Consider the following 7,454-nt stretch of genomic DNA (forward strand, 5'->3'; position numbering starts at 1 on the left):
ACTAGGGAAAGCTAGCGAAATGTCGAGTATCCCTAGCTACGTCAAGAATTCCATCAAAGAAACTCAACTCAACTTGGCCCAGTCATCTCTTTTTTCCTTAGTGTCATCGCTCAGTGTCATCTCAATCCTACACTGGGCAATTTTTGAAAATCCATAATCTCATTTTCTCTCAAGATCCTCAGCAGATATTGCTATTCCAACGCCTCCTCATTCCCAACTATCCCAAACAATCATTTTAGGGATAAGCATATCCATATCCATTCCATTCGTGCTAAAATCTTTGTAATCACCCTCGAAGGAACCCAGTGTCACCATAATTTTACACTGGCCAAATTTTGATATTTATGAAAATTTATGCTATTTTTCAAACTACAAATAAACTGATTTCTCGTGAAATCCGAGATATGTAGGCAGCTTGAAAACTGGAGCCCGGCTATAATCTTTCAAAAATTTTGGTTTGCCCGAGACAAAATTGGTTACGTCAATGTGATTGTCCAAAGATTTTCACATTAATTTTCAGCCTATCACGGGCAACTGTTGACACTCAATTTTGGCTTGCTCTGTTTCCTTTAATTATTTTTTGGTGCTCCTCAACCATAAATAATTTTTCAAAAAATAAAATAAAAAGAGGATTTATTTTCCTATCATATTGTAAGATATACTAACTTAATTAAATATTTTTTAACATTAAAATCACAAAAAGAAAATACCTTTTGGTAATCATATTCGCATTTTTCTATGACCCTATATATATATATATATATATATATATATATATATATATATATATAATATATTTTACTATATTCTTATTTTTACACAAAAAGATATTAAATTGGACGTTTATACAAATTATGTCTTTAATTTATATACGTTAAACAATTAGTTTCAGAAGAAAAAAAATATTGGGGCCAATAATAATCCAATTTCATTTTTATTTCATCAGGACTCAACTCTTATTTTATAAATTTCAACCAACAGACCCAAATTGGCCCGAAAACCCAGTCTAATATCCATGTCCACTTTATCGATCCACCACACTGTATCCACCAACCATATGTAGCCACGTTGTAAAAAAATAACAATTCTCACACTTCGACCAAACTAATTCGATTCGCTGATTTAATCCAGTCCAAGAATCCCAAAATTTTATAATTTGTGTTATTTGTTATTTATTTTATTTCTTATATTAAAATGTGGACCGTCCGCTTAAACAATCGGACCGCCCGTATTTGAGTCAACAAATTGATACAAGTACATCAAATATTTTTTTATTTCCCAAAAATTCTGTCACGCGTGTCTCCCCATTTTCCAACAAACCAGCGTACAGTCTCCATCTTTCTTTCCCAAAATAGTCCGCTATTTCCTCTCAATTCTCCACCTCTCTCCTCCACCATCACCAAAATCAGAAAGCTCTGACCACCATAGTTGGTCGTCGCTGCCACCACCGTTGTCCCTAGCCTACTCGAATCTCCCATTTACATCATCCCAAACCCGTGAATCCAAAAAAAACAGAGAAGAGCAGTCCCAAAATGGTATAACAAGCTATTGTTGATTTCAAATCCACCGTTAATGGCCTGGAAAAGCTAATATTTTGAGATTCTTTTGTGATTTGAATTCAAATTTCATCCTCCCTCTTTCCCATTTTTTATTTTAAGGTTACAAATCCGAACTTTCAAGTCCGGATTTGCACCTATAAATAGTGGCTTCTCCACCTATATGGGACGAAGTTCAATATCGGAAAAAATCAAAAAAAATTCAAAATAAGCTTGGGAGATCCGTGGGAAAGGGGAAGAAACTGAAAAAATAATGGGTTGAAGAGGTTGTAAGCGAGAAAATAAGGGGCTGAAAATTGTGGACTTTTTTAGGGGTTTTCAAAATTGGAGAAGAAGGGAAGTTAAAGGCCAAGGAAATCGAGTGAAAAGGCTTCAACACGTGGAAAAACTTCGAATAAGTTCTGTTTTCATTGGAAAATTTTGAGGTCAAAAAAGGAGAGATTGAAAAGAGGAAATGAGGAAAACCAGTAAAATAGGCAGGGGTCTCAGAATCGGCTGTCTCTTTCCTATTTTTGGTCCAAATTTTTAGTCCCAAATTTGAATTCATTGCTGGAAAATTCCTAGACGTTAAAGCCCCAATTTGTTGTGCCAAACAAGGTGCGAATCCCTTTTCTCATCTCCCTTTCATCTTTTTTCTTTTATTTTGTTTAATGAGCATATCAACTTAGTTTAAATTCATTAAAAGTTTCGTACTGGTGTCGTTAAAATGGGTGTCTGCCTGAATTTCGATTGTTTTGGTTGTTGGCGACTGATTACAAATCTGGGTTTGTGTGTGATTCTTTGTAAGTTCGTACGTTTGTTGTTGTATATGCTATTTTGTGAAAATAAAATATAGCGTTGATATTTTTTGTGAAACCATTCCATGGATGAAAATGTGAACATGGAGGTCTGTAAACGTGTGTATTCATCCCTTTTCGTCTCTTTTTTTTAGTTTTCATGAAAACTTGAGATTTTTAGATTTGGTTCAAGCCAATGATATTGTTGTGTCGCTGCATATGAGAACTTCGGCTTTGAAATCCTCAATACGTGTTAATTTTGGTCAAGGTTATTTCGTCATTGTTGCTTTCAATAAATGGATTTGTTGGTAAATACATGATCTTTGGGTTCAAGTTTAGTTATGGCATTATCGTCCATTGCCCGCAAATTGAGTTTATAGCATAATTCCGTTTGGAGCCTACATTGTTTCAACATGTTTGACAGATTTTTTGTTGCTATCTAAGTGATAAAAAAAGATAATAAAAACATGAAAAATGTGTTTTTCTTTGTTTCATTATAATTTCCAGTAGACATTTTAGGGACTGCTGCATTCTTAATGTATAATAATATATAGTCTGGGAATTATTGATATGTTTTGAAAGGTTTCGAACTTAATCGGAGAAGGTATAGTTGTATTCAATCTATTGGGTGAGTTCGTCTTTGTTTTCTTTTTTATTCCTTTCTCCTTTGCCTATTCCGACTTCTTGAATATAAGTGCTTATCTTGTTCAACATGGTTGTCCATTTGTTACAAATTAAGTTAAAGAACGTCGTTTTGTCTAAAAGTCTCTCTTTGGTTTTGGAACGTGTTTACACTGTCTTTGAATGTATTGAATGATGTAAATTCATGTCCCCCCCTATTCTCTAGTTTTCATCATGATTAGCAAACCACATAAATCCACATGCATATGTTTGCTCATATAGACTTGAAAGGCTATAATTCTAGTTCATCAGTCTATCCCATGTTGGTATGTATGAAAAAGGGCTTGATTCCCATTTGTGTATTTAATTCGGGGGTCAAAGTTTCACTTAGGATTCGGAGTTGGACTCATTTCTGGAATTTTGATACGATGATCGAAATCATAGGAGCCTAGGTTCACTTTCTTATAGTGCATGTCATTTTCTTTAAATTTAATTACATGATATTTGTTCATGTGTGTTACTATGTCCTTCCCTATGTTATGGTAGAAATTGTGAATATTCTTTTGTGGTGTTTGGTAAGCGTTTCTTTGCTCTAAAATTAGGGGTGCAAGTAAAATGTAGCTCTATTAATGAAATGAATTTGTATTTATTTAGCTCTTACATACTGAGGAGAAAAACAGATTATATTATTATTTATTAGAAGCCACATACAAATGTGAAATAATAATACCATGAAGTTGTTTTGGTGTAGTAGTCTTTTCCCACGTCAATTATAATAGGATGGACTAGATATTTTTCAGTCTCGTAAATGAAAAAATATAGCCATTATTATAAAGTTTGAATTTTGAAGTTGAAACTTCATTATGATTTCTAGAAATTTCATTGACAAAAATTTAAACTACATTACATGGAATCACGATGATAAATGAGTGTGTGCACGCGAATTGGCTCAATTAAGAACTTTTTTCTTTTTAGATTCTTGTGTGTATAATCATGTCCGGTTATGATTATTTGTTGCCTCAAATTACTCATCTCAAATTTCTTAATTTGATTTTTTATTTTACTTATTTTTTTTTCATTAATCAAAAAGAGATAAAAAAAAATTTTCATGTTTTACCCTTTGCATTAATTACTTTTTCTTCAAATTAAAATATAAACATCATTTAATAGGAGTATTATAATAAACTAAGTATGTTATTAATTATTTTTTTTAATTAATATGTTATTTTAATTTGGAACGAATAATTTAAGACGGAGAGAATAGTAGATTAGTTGGACTTTTTAAATAAAAGTATGTGTTAACAAAAGTACCAAAGGAAAAGATATTTTACCCCAGTCCACTTGTACGAGGACAAGTGAGGCATGTACTACCGGAAGCCCATGATGAGGTGCTTCCAATATCTATCATCATACTGTACTCTTTGGGTGTAAAAACCCTTGTTGTGGATTTTGGGTTGATAGTGTGATCAGTATGGATTTCGAGATTTTGATATAATTTTGAGTACTAGAACTTTTTTTTTCCTAAAAGACCCTTCATATAAAATTTGACTGAAAATTTAAGTTATTCATTTAACTGTAGTTATTTAATTAATTAATTAATTAATTCGATTGATGGTTAATGGGATAAGCCCATAATTTATTTAATACCTTCATGTGTGAGAGAAATTAAGTTTTTCTTTTTAATTTAATTTAGATGATAATTAATGGGTCAACTGTCAAGTCCATAATTTATTAGTACCTTGTGCCATTTATATGAGTAAAGGGGGAAGGACATGGTTTGAAAAGAAATGATCTACAATTTGAAAATGTGGACAATTGGAGTTAGTTGGTTCAATTTTTTTTATTTTTTTTTAGTCATTTAGGTCAATTGGACACATGCAATCTCTATACTCAATTGATATACTTTTATACAACACTGATACATTTTTATACTACATTGATACATTTTTTTAAAACGAGAAAGAAAATTTTATGCAAGCACATGCAGTCCCTATACCTAATTGATACTCTTTTATACCACATTGATACACTTTTATAACAAGAGAGAAGGAGACCTTATGCATGCATATGTAGTGTCCATATACCAATTGATACTCTCTTATTCTAGATTGATATAATTTTATACTACATTAATACAGTATATATACCACATAAATACACTTTTTACAGTGGAAATCTGTGCAAGTATATACAATAATTGCAACTAAAGATTGTATAGAATGTATAGAAATTATGTGATTGTCATATAGAATGGATATATAAACTGTAAAGTTATTGTACAAAATATATTTTTTATGGTGTATACAAATTATATCATTGTTATATAAAAACATAAAAATAAAATAAATAGCATCATCAACTAGCTAGAAAAGAATAACTACAAACTTATATTTGATTGTTTAAACAATAAAGAGCAATTTTTTTTTATTTTACTAAACCAGTAGGAAAAATGAAACTAGAAAAAATAAAAAAAATAAAAAAAGAAAGAAGTAAAATGAAAACTATAAAAAACGAAAATAAAAAGAAGAAGAAGCGAAAGAAGCTTACCAAAGTTGGTCGCTATTTCTTCAACAAATGTGGCTATAAATTAGAAATTAAATATTTGACTATTTTTTTAGATTAGTTTCAGCCAAGTTAAGCATATGGAATGACTATTTACTGAATTTTTAATTTTTGAAGCTATTTTTTTAAAATATTATTTTAGTTTTAAGTGTTATTTTTGTCCTTTTTCCCTAACTTAAATAATTTAGGAATTACAAACTTGGAGTCATAACTCAAAGGTGAAGACCGGAGTTGCTTCTATCGGCTGCTGGAGATAACACACCAAGCTCAACCTTTGTTCATTTTTTATCATTATTGATGGGTTGTCTATCTTAAATTAACACTCTTTTAATTGGAAAAAAAGGATATGGATATTGTTGTTTATGTTGGAAACGTGGCAGGCTAGTGGTTGTATTTATTAATTACTGTAGCATGGATTGTGCAAGTAGTGGGTTCAAGGATTGATTTGGAAAGTTGAGGGATATTGTGAAGGGGTAATGATTAGGTATTGAATGATGGGGTAATGATGGGAAGATATTGTGGGAGTTGGTAGTTGCTGGAAGTTGTTAGTGGATTAGTTTTGCATGGAAATTTAGGGTCTAGTAATTGTAGTGCTACGTTGATTGCTGGATAGAATTTTTATAAGATTTTACTCTCTCTATTTCAAAATAATTGAATTATTAGAATATGACACACATCTTAAGAAAAAAAAAGATAAAGATATAAATTAATTATATTTTTTTTTCATTTTTGCCCTGTCATGATTCGAGGTTACCGCCTAGTCGCGACAACGATGCTTACGGTCACAAGTAACCACAAGTTAATCCATGAGCTAGTACCTGTTGTGAGCACTGAATAAAATTACACTGAAATAGCATATGCCGAAGATAAGCCGATAAAATACTGAATATATGTAAACGGAAAGTCTGAAATGTCTGTAACAACTGATAATACTGAAAACTAAACATTTGTTTACTGACTGTCTGACTGCCCAAAAGACTCTAAACATCATGAGGAGTTGATGGGACAAACCCCCAAATAACTCCCACTGATTGAAAATAAGGAAATACTGAAATAACTGAAAAAACATGTCCTCGATGGATGAGGACTCACCACTACTGCTATTTAGTAACGTTGAGCTGTCAAAGAATAATTGGGAAACTGAGTGTCCAAACTTATGTTATAAGACAACATAGCGCAAAGAAAAGTATGCGGTCAGTACTTTAAATGTACTAGTATGTGAGATAAGGCCCAACTGAAATACATATAGTAACTGAACATACATGCATGAACATGTAAAACTGAGAATGCAGGACCAAGCATAACACATGTACTGAAATAATCTAAAATCTGAATAACTACAATTTGTACAACTGAACATCTAAAATTTGTACACTTGGTCATGCAAACATGAACTGATCTATTCTGAAGAGTTTACTGAGACTGTAAGACCTAACTATAACCAACAAGCCCCAATTTGAGCTATCGGGGTCCAACCTGTTACCCTAGTTGGAAGGGCACTGGTACCTTGCCAGGGATACCAACATATGAATGACGATGTGGATCCATAAGGATGATGTCTCGAAGGACGAGGGTGTCATGTCTCTACTGACGGGAGACCCCTCATAATCTACGGTGGCACCGTAAATCTAGAACTTAAGGACCGCTACTAACGACTCATGCCTCTACTTACGGGGAGTCACCATCCCTATGTTCACTCGATGTTAAGTGTTACTTTCAACTGAAAGAGTTTGGTATTATTAGTTGTTTAACATGACATGGTACTGTACTTGTAAGTGCTCAGCATGAACATGGCATTCTGAATATGATATTAAAATCATAGTCTGACTAATTCATTACTTGAAAACAGAAATCATGTCAAGACACATAGGTATCGGGTGTTCATAATCTGCCAGCACTGAATAATTACAAAAATATGAAAACAACATTTAAACGGTAA

The 7,454-nt window shown here is 32.2% G+C and overlaps 1 long non-coding RNA gene across 1 annotated transcript; it reads left to right on the forward strand.

Annotated features, from left to right (window-relative positions):
• The first annotated feature begins 913 nt into the window (after nucleotides 1-913).
• Nucleotides 914-6,182, forward strand: LOC124888007. Its single transcript, XR_007045831.1, has 2 exons — nucleotides 914-2,153; nucleotides 5,704-6,182. It is a non-coding gene; the product is annotated as an uncharacterized LOC124888007 (long non-coding RNA).
• The last annotated feature ends 1,272 nt before the right edge of the window (nucleotides 6,183-7,454 follow it).

This window comes from Capsicum annuum, chromosome 10 (assembly GCF_002878395.1).
Source record: "Capsicum annuum cultivar UCD-10X-F1 chromosome 10, UCD10Xv1.1, whole genome shotgun sequence".
NCBI lineage: Eukaryota > Viridiplantae > Streptophyta > Magnoliopsida > Solanales > Solanaceae > Capsicum > Capsicum annuum.